Here is a 16317-nt window from a genome sequence, read left to right as displayed (position 1 = left end):
TTGCACATACCCAGACGTACATCTGCATGCACATATACACACATATCTCTCTGGACATACAACTTTTTCCTTGTACAGACATATATAAATTGACACATTTATATATGTAAATTATATATATTCTTGCATATGTAGGCACATGTATAGTACACGTTACATATGCATGTATACATACAAACCTGGTCAATTTATATAGAAGTGTACATAAATGCATATTTATGTATGTATTTATACATCTACACATATATATGTGGACATACAGCAATCAAATATACGTATTACATAGTGCATAGATCCGCTGTTTTAGTAGATGGATAGATGGATGGATGGATGGATAGATAGATAGAATGGAGACATTAATGAATATTTTTTTGGTCCTATTTATATTAAAATTAAGAATAAGTTGCCTCTGCACTAGGCGATTTATCATTTACAACGAGATATTATGCTTTTCCCCACATGCAATATGCTTTTATTTACTTGTCCAGAAATTATCCTCTCATATGCAGTAAACCACCAAACCAGCGTCTCCTCAAACAAATCTAAAAGGAGTAAATTTAGATCAATGGGTTTCATTTGCAAGCCCTACACTTCAGACTTGGACTGTATATTTTATAACTTTGAAACACTTTCTCTGAGATAAAATTAAAAAAAATAATTTAAAAAGGAGTTTAGCAAACCCTTCTCTGTACACATTTGAATAGCGTTTAGCTACTTTCTGAAAACGATTAAAAACAGAGTTGGATTTGTGCGTTTCCCGGGTAGCTCTCGGTTTGGAAGGGGAGAGGAGGAGTTGGACCATTTTTAACCTTTTTTTTTTTTTTTTTTTTTTTTTCCCCCCCAGGCAAACCTTCCTTCGCATTGTCCGTTTTTTTTAACACGTTGTACCGCAAAGAGGCGACTTATTCTGCAGGCGAGCAGAGCCCATCTCTCTCTGCCTTTGAAAGGAAACAATTGAGCTTTGCAGTGGGCTGGTGCACCAGGAGAGGGGGGGAAAAAAGGGGGGAAAAAAAGAGACACAGAGGCACAGAGACAGAGAAAGAAGGTGTTTCTAAATTCAAGGTCTGGTCTCTGGAAATTTCAAGCTCTGTCTATAAGGTTCCTACAAATCTTTGTTATTCTGCCTGGGATCCTATGGGAAAGTGCATAGTGTCCTTTGTACTTTCAAAGGTCCTACAGGTAGAGACGCTTTTATATATATAGATAATCTCGGAAACGAAGAGAACTTCATCAGGAGACACTTCTGGTGGTGTTTGGTTGGCTGGTGGGAAGGGTGGGCTTTTCTTTTTGTCTGTTCGCCTTGGCCTCAAATTAAAGCAGAAAGTAGAAATCCATCCCTTTTTCCCTCAGCCTCTACAGCACCCTCCCCGTTTCAAAGCATACATCTTCTTCTACAGACTCAACCCTCAAAAGGGAAGAGACAAATAACAGCCAGATATCATCACAGGAGCTGGACAACTGTCTTGCTGGAAGTTGTTAAAGCAGATATGAGGGTGTTTGTTTTTTTTTTTTTTTCCTCACACAGCCACCGCTGCATAGAGGAGGAGGAGAAAAGGGTACATCTTTGAGTGGGTTGGACAGAATGTTTCAACCTAAGCAATAGTGTAAAAAACGCTGAAAAAGGAGAAAGGGTATATGCCGTTTGCGTGTGGATATGCAGAGATACCCATGCAGCCACCCCAGACATATCTTCATGCACCTACAGATCCGAATGGCCCTCTTAGAAAAATACCAGGCTCGTAAAGGGACAGTTTGCCATCACTTTTATTAAAGTCTTTGAGTCATGTCCTGGAAGGCTGGCACAGGGCAGAGCAAATGTGCTTCGTGACAGCTAATGCTTTACAAGTTCGTGGCACCCTGAATTAAATATGGTCTCCGCGCTGGGGGAGGGGAAAGGAGCGGAGAAATAAAAAAAAGAAGCTAAAATAGATCTGACGACCACTGGTGCTTTGCTAACAGAATGGTATAGACAGTAAATTTTTATTTTCAAGTCCCGCTATTATTACATTTCGCTTGTACTTACAACACATGACAAACGTGTCTCAAGCGATCATTCAGGAAATTAAATTCAACAAAGGTTCTTCGCATTTTTTTGTGCTTGTTTTGCGCCCCTCCACCCCCGCGGCTTCCTCAAGTCTAGTTTAGCGATTTCAAACAGGGAGACTCTCACCGATTTATACCTGAAACGGGCAATAAACCTGGGTCCAAAATGCGGGACGTACTCAGAACTGACCATTACAAGCTACACTTTCCAACCTAAAAAAAAAGAAAAAAAAAAAAAAAAAGAAGCTGGGGAAAACCCAGAGGTTTTTTGGCTTTTACAATCTCTACCAACGAAAGCCCCGGCTTTTTCAGCGGTGAGCTGGGCAGGGGCACCGCCTGGCAGCTGCAAGTGCAAAGGAATATTTTATACTTTTTGGGGGGCTTTTTTTTTGAAGGGGGGGGGAAGATACCTTTCCATATAGCCCTGCCTATGTCGGAGGAAGCCCTCCCCGCCGTTCCAGCGGCAGCAACGCCGGGCGATGGCCCCGCGGGTGCGGGGAGCCGGGTGCGCCGGAGCGGCGTTGAGCGGGGCAGCGGCGCCCTCTGATGGGGGTTCCCTTCCTGCAGCGGCTCCCATCCCAAAGCTGCCTCCTTCCCCTTCCCAAAGCTGCCTCCTTCCCAAAGCTGCCGCCTTCCCCATCCCAAAGCTGCTGCCTTCCTCTTCTCCCCCCTGCTCCCCTGTTATACCCATCGCCGGGAATTAAAACCAGCCAAATATTTCCTCTGCCAGGAATGATGCTGATAAAAGTGTTTCCTATGTTCGGGTAAAGCTGGAGGTTCTTATTTACTCCGATTTTTTTCTTAGCAGACCGCTCAGTGTTTGAACCTCTGCCTTATAATTAGAATAAATCTTTTATCCCCCACTTTTAAATGCAGTGTGTAGCTTAGGTTAAATACCCAAATCGTCTCAATAAGATATCTGCTAATAGCCCTGGGAGGGAGAGGACCTGCAACACCGTGATGGCCACTTTGGTGTCAAGCCAGAAAAAAAAAAAAAAAAAAAAAAATCTTAATTCAACAAACTATCTCATGTCATACAGTGTTCGGGGGATTTTTTTTTTTTTTTAATTATTATTATTTATCTTTGCCTGCACCTAGTGAAGATTTTGTTTCAGAAACAGACTTTCAGTCATGCTCAGTGTTTTAAATCCAGCGTATGACTCTGTAATACAGTATACACCTCTCTATATTCAACTCCCAGCAAAGCCATATTGTTGGCCAGTTTAAAATAAATCCATTTATCTCAGCGCCCTCTGCTGCTCGCTGCAGACTCTCATGGAAAGTCAGGTTTCTGACGGTTCTAACTGAAAATTCGGTCTTTTTGGACGTGTTTGGTATCTTTTCTTGCAAACTAGCTGTTGTTTTTTTCCTGCCACTTTCCTTCCATATGTTCTCACGTGTATTTCAGAATTCAGTATTTTATTAAAAAGTTTCTTTGCAATTTAACTCACAGGTGAAAAAAGCATATAAGATTGCAGGTATCTCAAAATGTAGCTAAAAATTTACTGCCTGCTCATTCATGGATTTACAAAAATCATTGCTTTGGTGTGCATTTTGTATCTTTTCTTTGTGAATAATACCAAGACTCATTTCTTAATATAAATCCAACTTCCTATATTGTCTGCTGGTAAATCTAGTTTCATTATTATGTCTGCAGACATAACCAGAGTTTTTCATAGAGTTGTAGAACCGTGGAATCGTAGAGTCATAGAATGGTTTGGGTGGGAAGAAGCATTTAAAGGTCATCTAGTCCAATGCTGCTGCAGTGATCAGGGACATCTTCAACTAGATCAGGTTGCTCAGAGCCCCGTCCAACCTGACCTTGAATGTTTCCAGGGATGAGGCATCTACTACCTCCCTGGGCAACCTGTGCCAATGTTTCACCACCCTCATTATGAAAAATTTGTTCCTTATGTCTAGTCTGAATCTGTCTTTTTTTAGTTTGAAACCATTACCCCTTGTCCTATCATGACAGATCCTACTAAAATGTCTGTCCCCACCATTTTACATTTTCCCAAAACCTCTGGTGCTCATTCTTTGTGGAGGGATGTCACCTCTTGTAGATGCCAGGAGCATTTTGTAGCAAGACAGAAAACTCAACCACATGCATTGAGCCCCCATGGACAGGTCCAAACAATTTATTGCATTTGATAACCCTCTGGGGAAGAGTCTGTGGGCTTTCTCATCAGCAGTGAACTCCCTGGAAAATCCTTTGCCACAGCCCCTTTCAGGCTTTTCCCAAATTCAGGACGAGGGTGAAGGCATCATCCTTGGGCATTGGGATCCACCTCTTGCTGCCCTGGGGCTGCCAACCTCCCTGTACCACTGCTTGCAGCTGGGGAGCACAGGGCAGAGACAGTAACTCAATCTGAAATGTCTTCCTTGAAAAGGGTTCTGAAACACCCTAATGACCTTGCATAGTAGCAGGCAGGCTAGAAAGGGCCGGTGTGACCATTTCAACCATCAGTGCTACCCACCTGTGAGAAGAAGGGACAGAAATACCTTTCTGAAGGCTAGCAGAGTCTTCCCTGTCATTCCTGACCATTTATACAAGAGAAAGAGTAAAAAAGCTCTGCATCAGAAAGACTCAGTAACGAATGATCAATCCAAGAGTCACAAAACAGAAATCCCACCAGCTGGCTTGTTCTGTCCATCTCTCTCCTATTTTCAAGGGCATGTTTATAAACATAGAATCATACAATCATTAGGTTGGAAAAGACCTCTAAGATCGTCAAGTCCAACTGTCAACCCAATACCACCATACTCACTAAATTGTGTCCCAGAGTGCCACATCTATACACACATATATATATAAATGCTATAATAATGAATTTATATATAAAAACTCTATAATGGTGTTTGGCAAACTCAAGGAATGCTTTAGATGACTTTTTGCTAGGAAGACCTGAGTCCTGTTAGTAAGTAATTCATAGTATGTTTGAAGATATTTAGTCGGTTTTCTGGAGGGCATTTCTGCTGCCTTTGCAGAAAACCTTTGGGTTTTCTCTTTGTCTTTACCCTCTGCATCTGGGTCTCTTGGGATGGTGAGGAAGTGCTAAGCATGAATGACAGCAAAGAGTTTAGGACAATCAGAGACAACCTTATGGAGATCTGAGTCCTTACCACAAGGAGACACTGAAGATACTCTTGGTAAATATTTTCGGCTGAGAGAGGGGACACTCTGCTGTTTATTTTTGGCAGCAACAGTAAAATCACCAAATGGCTGGAAAAATTGCAGAGGAGGAAACTTAAAAGAAGAGAGTAGGTGAAGAAATTTTGAAACAACATCTCAGTGATTTGGTATTTTTTAGGATGAGAGTATTCTCAAATATGAAGAAGCAGATAAGTACAAATTAAACAGCATGATACAAAACATGAAAGTTTATTTTGAGCTAGTAATAACAAATATCTGCTCACAGCCAGGAAAGTCATGTTGATACAGTCTGAAAGACAGTCAGTTATGTTGAGCAGGACTCTATTCTCTATTTGGAGAAACAAATACATTCTTGGATTTCATAGCATCATAGGATCATTTAGGTTGAAAGAGACCTTTAAGATCATCGAGTCCAATCATTGTCCTAACACTGCCAAGTCCACCACTGAACCATGTCCCTAAGGGCAACATCTACACTGCTTTTAAATACCTTCAGGGATGGTGACTCAACTGCTTCCCTGGGCAGCCTGTTCCAGTGCTTGATAACCCGTTCAGTCAAGAAATTTTTCCTAATATCCAATATAAACTTCCCCTGGCAAAACTTGAGGCTGTTTGCTCTCATCCTATCACTTGTTACTTGGGAGAAGAGACTGACAGTCATCTCTCTACAATCTCCTTTTGGGTAGCTGTAGAGAGTAACAAGGTCTCCCCTCAACCTCCTTTTCTCCAGGCTAAACAACCCTAATTCCCTCAGCTTCTCTTCGTAAGACTTGTGCTCTAGACCCTTCACCAGCTTCGTTGCCCTTCTCTGGACATGCTCCAGCACCTCAGTGTCTTTCTTGCAGTGAGGGACCCCAGACTAAACACACTGATTTGTCTAGTCATGATAAAAAATGAGTTCAGATGTCACTCATCTATCTGTGGTACTCACCTGGCCATCAGTCTGATAGCAGTCCATGATACAGTTGGTTTTCTGGACTGTAAGCACAGACCACCTGCTTATGTCTGATTTTTCCCAATCTAGTTCTCCCAGGCCAAGCCTTGTGCAGGCTGGGAGCTATTTGGAAAAGGGAGCCCCTCCAAGTGTTGTCTGTATTACTATACTGAGGTGAACTCTGGTACTCAAGTTTGATTATGTACCCCACTCATATCTCTGTGTTCCATTCCTCTATGCTACCCACTTTTTCACAAGAAACCTGGGTACATGATGTCAACAATGACCTGGACCTTGAGGCAAAGGGATGAGATGCCTCACCAAACACCTAGATGCAGCTTTGGCATCCCTCTTCAGAACTGTTCTGCATACTCCTAACTCTCTGGAGCAGGAATGACAATCAGATCTCCCAGGTTAAGAATGAAGAGTATTTCAGGCCTCTTTTTACATATCACTAGCTCTTAATCTTTATTTTGGTCTGATTTATGTGTTCAACTAAAAACAAGGATAGTGAACTTCAGATAAGTGTTTGGCTCCCTAAGGCAGGGAGTGCAAATCCTTGCATAAGTCTTACTGTTCTTTCCTATGAGCTTGAATTGATAGGGGTTGCTGTTTTGCATCTCCTTACCTTAGGACCCAAAACTCCCTTTCCTCTTTGAACAGGGATATGGAGTGCTAGCTTCGTGGCTTTCCATGATTGACAGGAAAAGTAAGAGTTAGATGATGCAATGTTAAACCAAAGACTTTATGCACTATCTACCACTGGATGATTTATCCCTTGTAACACAAAGTGGAGTCTGGGGAGTTCCAAGAGCTGCTGTCACAGCTGCAGTGTTATCCTTCCTCTCCATATCCACCTTTTGAAAGTGAATTAATCCTTTCTAAAACCGCTTCCTCCTAGAAACCAAACAAAACACACAGAAAAGTTGTTAAACTTGTTTCCTTAAAAATTTTAAACTAAACATATAGGCACATCTTTCAGTTTCCTGAGTTGGGATATTGACACTTACATTTGGAACTGGCTTGTTCATGTGAATAAAACATATACATTTTATTTCTTTATTGTTCCCATTCCCAAGCAAAAGCCCCTGTACTTAAATAGAGTCACATAATCAAGGACAGGCAAACTGCAGCCATTAAAGGGAGGTCTCAGTTTTATTGAATGTTTAACATAACGAAAAGTTAGGAGATTCCATTTTTATTAATTTAATTTAATTCAGTTATTCTTATGTGGAGACAAACTGTTTGTATGTGATGTGGCTGAAAACCAAGGTTTAAGTTATATTTATATAAGAAAATATTCTCTTCATGTTTTAGGACACAGCCTGTAGAGCAAATTATCTATGCTCAAGATACAACATTTAAATTTCATGGCAGGAGAGAGTTAATCAGTTTTAAGGAAAGAGAAGAAAAATTAAAACCTGGCCTGTTATCTGATTCGATAATATTTTTTATTCCTCCACTATCACCCTCCCTCACTTTCTTTTTAATTCCTCCACTCTCTTCACTTGCTTTCTGGCAGTAGGCGCTCAGATAATATGACCATAGGCAATGCTTTAGGGAGTTAAAAAAGTTCTGGATACATGAAAGAAGACGTAGCAAAGTCAGCAAACTGTATCTATAGGGGAAATGTATTTCAGGCTCCCAAAATTGCTCATAATATATCTGGACTCCCACCATTCCCTGGATGCTCCCTTCAGTTTGCTCCTATACTGCACTGTGGCCACCAGGGACTTTAGCCCAAATAATAGTGGGGTCCTTAGTTAAAATTTTCATTAACTGTGGTTTTAAGGGAGTATAAAGCCCTTCCCTTCCCTTCCCTTCCCTTCCCTTCCCTTCCCTTCCCTTCCCTTCCCTTCCCTTCCCTTCCCTTCCCTTCCCTTCCCTTCCCTTCCCTTCCCTTCCCTTCCCTTCCCTTCCCTTCCCTTCCCTTCCCTTCCCTTCCCTTCCCTTCCCTTCCCTTCCCTTCCCTTCCCTTCCCTTCCCTTCCCTTCCCTTCCCTTCCCTTCCCTTCCCTTCCCTTCCCTTCCCTTCCCTTCCCTTCCCTTCCCTTCCCTTCCCTTCCCTTCCCTTCCCTTCCCTTCCCTTCCCTTCCCTTCCCTTCCCTTCCCTTCCCTTCCCTTCCCTTCCCTTCCCTTCCCTTCCCTTCCCTTCCCTTCCCTTCCCTTCCCTTCCCTTCCCTTCCCTTCCCTTCCCTTAATAAAACAATGCCAAGGAACATTTTTGGATACTAAACTTTCCTATTACTCAATGATTCTTAGGATCCTGGCATGACTTTGCCCATCTCAGCATCTTCAGGCAGCTCCCAAGAGCAGTTTGGGGGTCAGCAAAACCAGACACAGTTCCCAGGAGACAGATCAGATATGACCACCCTGGTGTAGAGATTGAGTTTAATAATACGATTAGAAGCTCTTCTGTGCCAGTTAGGCTCATGGCACATAGTTTGGATACAGTCTGAAAAATTAGGCACAAACTTGTTGTTAGAATTAGGTTAACTGCATCTTCACTGCCTTCCATGCAATATTCATTCTAGTGATAGAATGTGTTATTAATATTAATATCAACATGCAGTTTAGAGTTGTAATCCTAAGGTAATTGTATATCATTGCTTTCATTATTGTAAATGCACAAGCACAATATAAATCAATGTTTCCTGCCTAAAAGACATAGGAATGAGCAAGTGTAAATGAATCATTTTAACAGCTCTGAAACGAAATGATTTGTTCTCTAGTATGAGAATGAGAAAGTTGAAAATTCAAATTTTAGCCTTTCTCCCAACCCCAGTTTTGAAACAAACTTCTAATGATTTGATCTGGCTACCAGAAGAGAACCTATGTTGTGAAGACTTCCAAGTGCCTGCGCTTTGATAATGAGATTTATTTACGGAGTTTCAGGATACCTTCCTAAAAAAGATAATGACAGTACTCCTTAAAAAAAGGCTCACAGAATCACCCTCCATTTTGCCAACACTGATCTTCGCTACTGAAGTTCAGTGTGGTAATTTTTTTTCCTCCAAGTAGATCATTAATTTTTTCAGCCCGCTTTTGTTTCAGGGGTCTTAGACTGGGTTTTATCACATGCCGAAATCACAAGAGCAGTTTCACAATTCCCTGAATGACCAACCTTGTTTCAATATTTTCTTTTTTTTTAGTCTCTGAAAACTAGGGTTGTTTCTAAGTTTATGATGAATCTGTTAGACTTCAGTAAAACCATAAACCAGAAATATCCTTTAAAACACATGGGATATAAAAGAAGGGACCTTATTCAGTGCAGTGGAGATGTGACTGGAATTCAGGAGAATGGTTTCCTTTCCCAGTCCTACTTGTATTGCTCCCATGTGCTTGACCTTGATCCAGACCTGCTTCTTCTGGCTTGTCTTGCTCCCTTTTAATCATCAGTCCTTATCACACAATTAACTAAAAGGAACCTGATCACATCCCAGGGGCATGAACATCAGAGAGATGCTTGGCTGACAAAAAATAAAAGGGATCAATGTTGCAGCAGCAAGAACAACATTCAGCAAAGTTCCCCATTGTGTCAAAACCCCTTATACCGTGTAGGATCTCTTGCGCAAATGAAGGGTGATGCCTGTTTGGTCAGCCTGTCTCATTCCTTAGGGGTTTCTATTTGTGCATTCTCTGAATATGGAATTAGTATAAAGTAGAGCAGCCAATCTATCTTGTATAAGTCATGAAAATAGCCACAGATAGACCAGGAAGCGGGAGGGATGCTCACAGCTTCGTAGAAAGAGAAGTTGCAATTGCTCAGTTAATCTTGCGGAACATGGGCCCGAAAATCTCCATGGATTAAGCGTTGAAAGAGCTGTGGTGTGCCTTGTAGAAGAATTAATAATAATACTGTCTTGGTTTTACTTGTTAAGGCCATGGGTGTAAAATCTTTGCCTATCTTAGTGAATTGTTCCTTTCTTAGTCACTGTCTCTGATAAAGATATGAATCTGTTTTCTGTTCTGGGTTTTGTTGAACTTGAATCTTAAACCAGTAAAATCTGCTGATTGGGTACATCTGTTAACCCTTTTCAGTTCTTGGTATCACCTTGTTATTGGGGTAAATAAATTAAGCTTGTTGCAACTTTCATTATGTCGTAGATTCTCTTATACTTCATGGAATCACAGAATCACAGAACAGTTGAAGTTGGAAGGGACCTCTGGAGGTCATCTGGTCCATCCGCCCTGCTCAAGCAGGGCCACATAGATCTGGGGACCATGTCCAGATATCTTCTGAGTATCTCCAGGGAGGGAGACTCCACAACCTTCCTGGGCAACCTGTGCCAGTGCTCAGTCATCCACACAGTAAAAAAGTGTTTCCTGATGTTCAGAGGGAAAGTCCTGTGTTTCAGTGTGTGCCCATGGCCTCTTGCCCTGTCACTGAGCATCACCAAAAAGAGCCTGACTCTGTTCTCTTTGCAGTCTCCCTTCAGGTATTTATACACACAGATAAAACTCCCCTTGAGCCTTCTCTTCTCCAGGCTGAACAATTCCAACTCTTTCAGCCTTTTCCCAACGAGGGATACTCCAGACTCTTAATCATGTCAATAGCCCTTCATTGGACTCTCTCCATTATGTCCACGTCCCTCTTGTACTGAGGAGCCCAGAACTGGGCACAGGTGTGGCCTCACCAGTGCTGAGTAGAGGGCATCTCCCACCTGCCTCCAAGACTCCTTCTAATGCAGCCCAGGATAACTTTTTACCATCTTTGTGTGAAGGGCACGTTGTTGGCTCATGTTCGACTTGGTGTCCACCAGGACCCCTAGGTCATTTTCTGCAAAGCTTCAGACAGTGCTTTGGCATGACATCAGTGATGCCACATCACTTTACTCAGTTCATCAACAGCTTTCTTGAAAGGGACATATCAGAAAGAAGCATAATATTCCACCTGCCATTGCTTCACATCTGTGACAAATGCAACATGACCTTTATGAATAAGTATATTATATCCTCTTGTTTATTTAGACACAACACACTCCTGCCTTTCTGCCCTCAAGTTCAAGCCCATACTTAGTGGATTGTCACCTATGACCAACAATTCCCCTTCAGAGTCACTGCTTTCCAGATCAGAATCCACTATCCCTTAGGGAAAATATATGTATTTTCTTCTTAGATACACAAATTCATTTTCCTGCTGTTAATAAGCTGTTTGCTGCCATCCAGCTTGTTGAACAATCGAGATCATGACACATTTTTCCCCTTCATCAGTTTTCCAGCAATCTTTCAGTCACTTACAAACATCATCATCAATGATGTATCTTCTCATTGACAAGAATGTAAAGTAATGTCAGGGCAGGAACTGAAATGTGAAACTCCAGTAGGAATTTACATGCTTAGTCATTATTCTCCCTTCTTCATCCATTTTAGGTTCAAATAGATAGCTTTAGATCCATGTAATGTATTTAGCATTTTGTCTAATTGTTGTAATTGTAATCAACATCCTTGTGGTTGCAAGTTAAATGTGCTCTAGAAGTCAATCAAATTTGTAACTTCATTAAAAGGAAGAAAAACAAGTTCATTTGACAGCATCTATTTTCTGTAAACCCATATAGATTAGTATTAATGATATTATCCTCCTTTAATTTTTTTATTAATTGAGTCCTCAGTCAGATAATTCATTAACGGGAACAGAACTGATGCCAGACTGTTAGGCATCTAATTATGCGGATTTTTCTGTTCATATTTTTAAAATTTTAACAAGAAATTAACTTCTATGCTTCACCGAATTATATAAAAAAGAAATATTTATTTTCCAGACAGCCGATCTTTGCTTCGAAAACTCCTCCAATTGTCATAGTCTAAGACATTGAGCAACCACAGATGAAGTTATTCCTTTGTTCTTATTCATAGTGCTTGTTATCTTTTTCTGAGGCACTAGTAACAGTCTCTGTGAGGGACATGTCATCGAACCTGCTGCTCTGGTTTGATATTGTTCTTACATTGGACCAATACACACTTCTACAATGTTCATCCACATATGCATGTGTACAGAGCAAAATCTGGAAACACTTTGAAATTAAAATCTTACCTAACAAACAGGATATTTTTTTCCTTCTTGAAGTTTTGTGAAACTAGATGTTGAAGGAAAACAGTGGCTTTCCGTGATTTCAAATGGAGCATTGAAAATGAGCTGGTCTTAGACAGCTGTAAGAAAAAAAAAAAAATCATCTGAAGAAGACTGTGAAACATTTCCACTCCTTGTGCTACCACGTCCCCTCAACATGGGTATGAAAAAAACATTTGCTTATACTGATCTTACACATTCTCTGCAGAACAAAAACTGAAATACAGAAAAAAATCCTCATGAAAATTCTGTGTGCATAATGCATGAATGTCTAAAACATACGAGTGATACAAAATGGAATTTGTAGATCAGTAATTATATATAGACTCATATGAAACATGGTATTCCTTGTAGCAGCAAGCTGAACACTGCTCAGCTGTGTAGTGGACATACAGTGTGGTTGTAGAATAAGATTTTTGGTGGGACAGGAGATGTTTGGAAACAGTCACTTGGGTTTCTGGGGGCTGAAAAGAAACTGGTTTTATTGTCATTGTAATTTTTGAGAGTGGGAATTTTGGGGAATCATGAAGAAATATTAAAACAGAAAACAGCCTGAGCACTGTCCTACAACCTCTACCAATTTCCCATAGTCTTACATTGAGCAAACAGCCCCTAGTAAAGTTTTGGCTTGGACTACCTAGCAGTCTCCCAGGAATGGGGGAAAAAACACAAGTCAGAGACATTTCCTGTTGTGCAGTCTGGATGCAACCACCTCTTTTGAAGGGAAAAAGTCATGCTATATCACTCTGTAAAATTCACATGTGAGGAGTACAAGAAGAAATCCAAGAAGAAAAGGGGCAAAAATATTGCTAATAAACAGAGTTGTCTGGACTTAATCCTGGTCCTACTAAAGTCCATGGGGATTTTGTTATTGACTCAAGTAAAGGCCAAGTGGGGTCATTAAGACAGCTCCAAGATACTGAGTACTAGAAGTCAAGGATATAGTGTGGTATTGGAAAATAAAAGGAATTTTCTCTTTTTTGGAGTATTCTGTAACCGGGTGAAAGCAAGAAACTAGGAGGTTCCCTTTGAATCGGCATTTAGAGGAGATAAAAGAAAGCACATTGCTCCCCATTGTAAATACGTTTTATATAACTATATTTAAATATTATTCAGTGAATCAAGACTTTTGTTTCTCGTCCTAAAAATTGTTAGAGTGCAACAGAAATTAGAAGAAATCTTCAACATTTTGGAATGTAAACCTGATATTTATTATTATTACTACTAAAATTAATTTGTTAAACAGATTGACTTTCTTGGCAATCATCATTGTCACTTGAATAAGGTACACGATTAGTTTGTCTATGGGCTGGGAGTCTTTCACCTCGATCTTGGGGTCAGTTAGCAATTACAGTAGATGCAGCCTTTCACATGAACACCGTGAAGCCTGGGTATGTCCACCCCCTTGATGTTTCCTCTGATCCTGGCCAGAAGCCCTGAAGTATGGGGCTGACAGATATGACATAGGACCTGCAGGAGATCTAAATCATAGTTCTGTAAAACTTATTTTAACATTATAAAATAAAAAGATGTGCAGATTACTTCAAAAGCTAATGAGTCATTGGCTGCTTCTGTCTTTGGCCTCATATTTGCCCCTATTACCATACAGACTTGGTTGGCAGTTGCAGTGGCACATTTGTCTGGTCTAACATATCTGCAGACATTTTATGGAAAGTTTTTAATGATTTCTGGAAACTACTGACCTGTCAGCCCCACCTCTGTGCCTAGGAAGATCATGGATCAGATCCTCCTAGAAGCTATGTGTACCCTCAGAGAAGCCATGTGTACCCTCAGTGTACCCTCTGCAAGTTTGCTGATAACACAAAACTGGGAAGAGTGACTGATACACCGGAAGGCTGTGCTGTCATTCAGCAAGATCTGGACAGGCTGGAGAGCTGGGCAGAGAGGAACCTAATGAGGTTCAATAAGGGCAAGTGTAGGGTCCTGTACCTGGGAAGGAATAACCCCATGCTCTGGTGCAGGTTGGGATTTGACCTGCTGGAGAGCAGCTCTGGAGAAAGACCTGGGAGTCCTGGAGGACACTGAGTTAACCACGAGCCAGTAATGTGCCCTGGTGGCCAAGAAGGCCAATGATATCCTGGGGTGCATTCAGAAGAGTGCGGCCAGCAGGTCGAGGGAGGTTCTCCTCCATCTCTACTCTGCCCTGGTGAGGCCACACCTGGAGTACAGTGTCCAGTTCTGGGCTCCCCAGTACAATGGGGACAGGGAACTACTGGAAAGAGTCCAGCGGAGGGCTACGAGGATGGTTAGGGGACTGGAGCATCTCTTTTATGAAGAAAGGCTGAGAGACCTGTTTAACCTGGAGAAGACTGAGAGGGGATCTTATGATTTTATAAATATCTAAAGAGCGGGTGTCAAGAGGATGGGGCCAGGCTCTTTTCAGTGGTGCCCAGCAACAGGACAAGGGGCAATGGGCACAAACTGAGGCACAGGAAGTTCCACCTGAACATGAGGAAAAACACATTTATTTTGAGGGTGACAAAGCACTGGAACAGGCTGCCCGGAGATGTTGTGGAGTCTCCTTCTCTAGACGTGTTCAAAACCCACCTGGATGTGATCCTGTGCAACCTGCTCTAGCAGGGGTGTTGGATTAGACGATCTCTAGAGGCCCCTTCCAACCCCTACCCTTCTGTGATTCTGTGATTCTATACTGAGGCACATGGAGGACAGGGAGGTAATTTGAGACAGCCAGCATGGCTTCACCAAGGGCAAGTCCTGCCTGACCAAACTAGTGCCCTTGTATGATGGAGTGACTATTTCGGTGGACAAGGGAAGAGGTGGACTCCTGTAAGGCCTTTGACACAGTTCCCCACAACATAGAATCATAGTATCATAGAATACAAGGTTGGAAGGAACCTCAAGGATCATCTAGTCCAACATTTCAAGGTAAAAACATAGTTTAAATGATATGGCCCAGCACCCTGTCAAGTTGAGTCTTAAAACTGTCCAATGTAGGGGAATCCACCACTTCCCTTAGGAGATTACTCCAATGTCTTATTGTCCCCATGGTGAACATCCTTCTCTCCAAATTGTTGAGACACAGATTTGATATGTGGATTGTTTGGTGTGGGAGGAATTGGTTGGATGGTCGCATCCAAGAGGGTAGTGGTCAACAGCCCAGCGTCCAGATGGAGGTCAGTGACAAGTGGCATCCCTCAGATGTATCAGGTGACTGATAAGAACATTTCATGTAATGAAACATAATCAACTACTCTAAAGGACCACACAAGTGGCAAGAAGCTACTTATGAAAGCTGACATCGCAGACTGGAAGAGACTTATAGCAGCTGAAATTGAATAGTCAAACTCCATCTCCTACCATCCTAACTGAATAAGTACTGAACAGAATCCAGCTAAAATTTTAACAGGCAATTAACAAAGTAACTGTGCACTTAGCTGCAAATAAATGTACCAATAGGTAGAGACTGAAATATATTCACTGTCCCAATACCCTTTTTGTTGTTTGAAATAGTTGAAAGGGCAAGTAGATTATCTGGTCCTGCTGCCTGTGTGTCTTGCAGAATGGCATCCAGCGTTGCTATGAAAACACATGACAGGGAATCCATCACTTCCTTGATTATTTTATGGAAACACCTTCTCAGAACAGGTTAGGAGCCATTCCCTCATTGGTTTGTGGCTACTAGTTTGAATGTGGCTATTTAATTTTGAAATCTTTGAAAGTTTAATTGTACAGGTATGGCCAGACCATGACAGCTGGCCTCAGAGTCAGGTAACAGCCCAGACACTGTTTAGGAGCACTAATGAAAAAATCAACAAACCAACCAAACAAAAAGGAATAGGAATTTCATCTGGGATTGCTTGGTTTCCTACTGGTACAGTTTTGCTATGAACTCATTGTCATGCAGAATATTCTTCATGTGCAGATTCTTGCATGTGTCTATGCAACAACCATTTTTGAGGTGACGTGACTCTTTCTTTCTCAAGAGAACAGCCTTGAGTCTAACTAAGCAGGTTAATAACAGTCAAGAATCTGGAGCAGAGGCTGTAATATCAGCTAACTAACTGCAATTCAAAACATCATCCAGTCCGTTGGATGAATGGAACCTGTAGAACTGGAGGACAGGGTGGACCACAGA

Source organism: Leptosomus discolor, chromosome 2, assembly GCF_034619465.1.
Source record: "Leptosomus discolor isolate bLepDis1 chromosome 2, bLepDis1.hap2, whole genome shotgun sequence".
Lineage (NCBI taxonomy): Eukaryota > Metazoa > Chordata > Aves > Leptosomiformes > Leptosomidae > Leptosomus > Leptosomus discolor.
Note: the sequence above shows the minus strand (reverse complement) of the source record.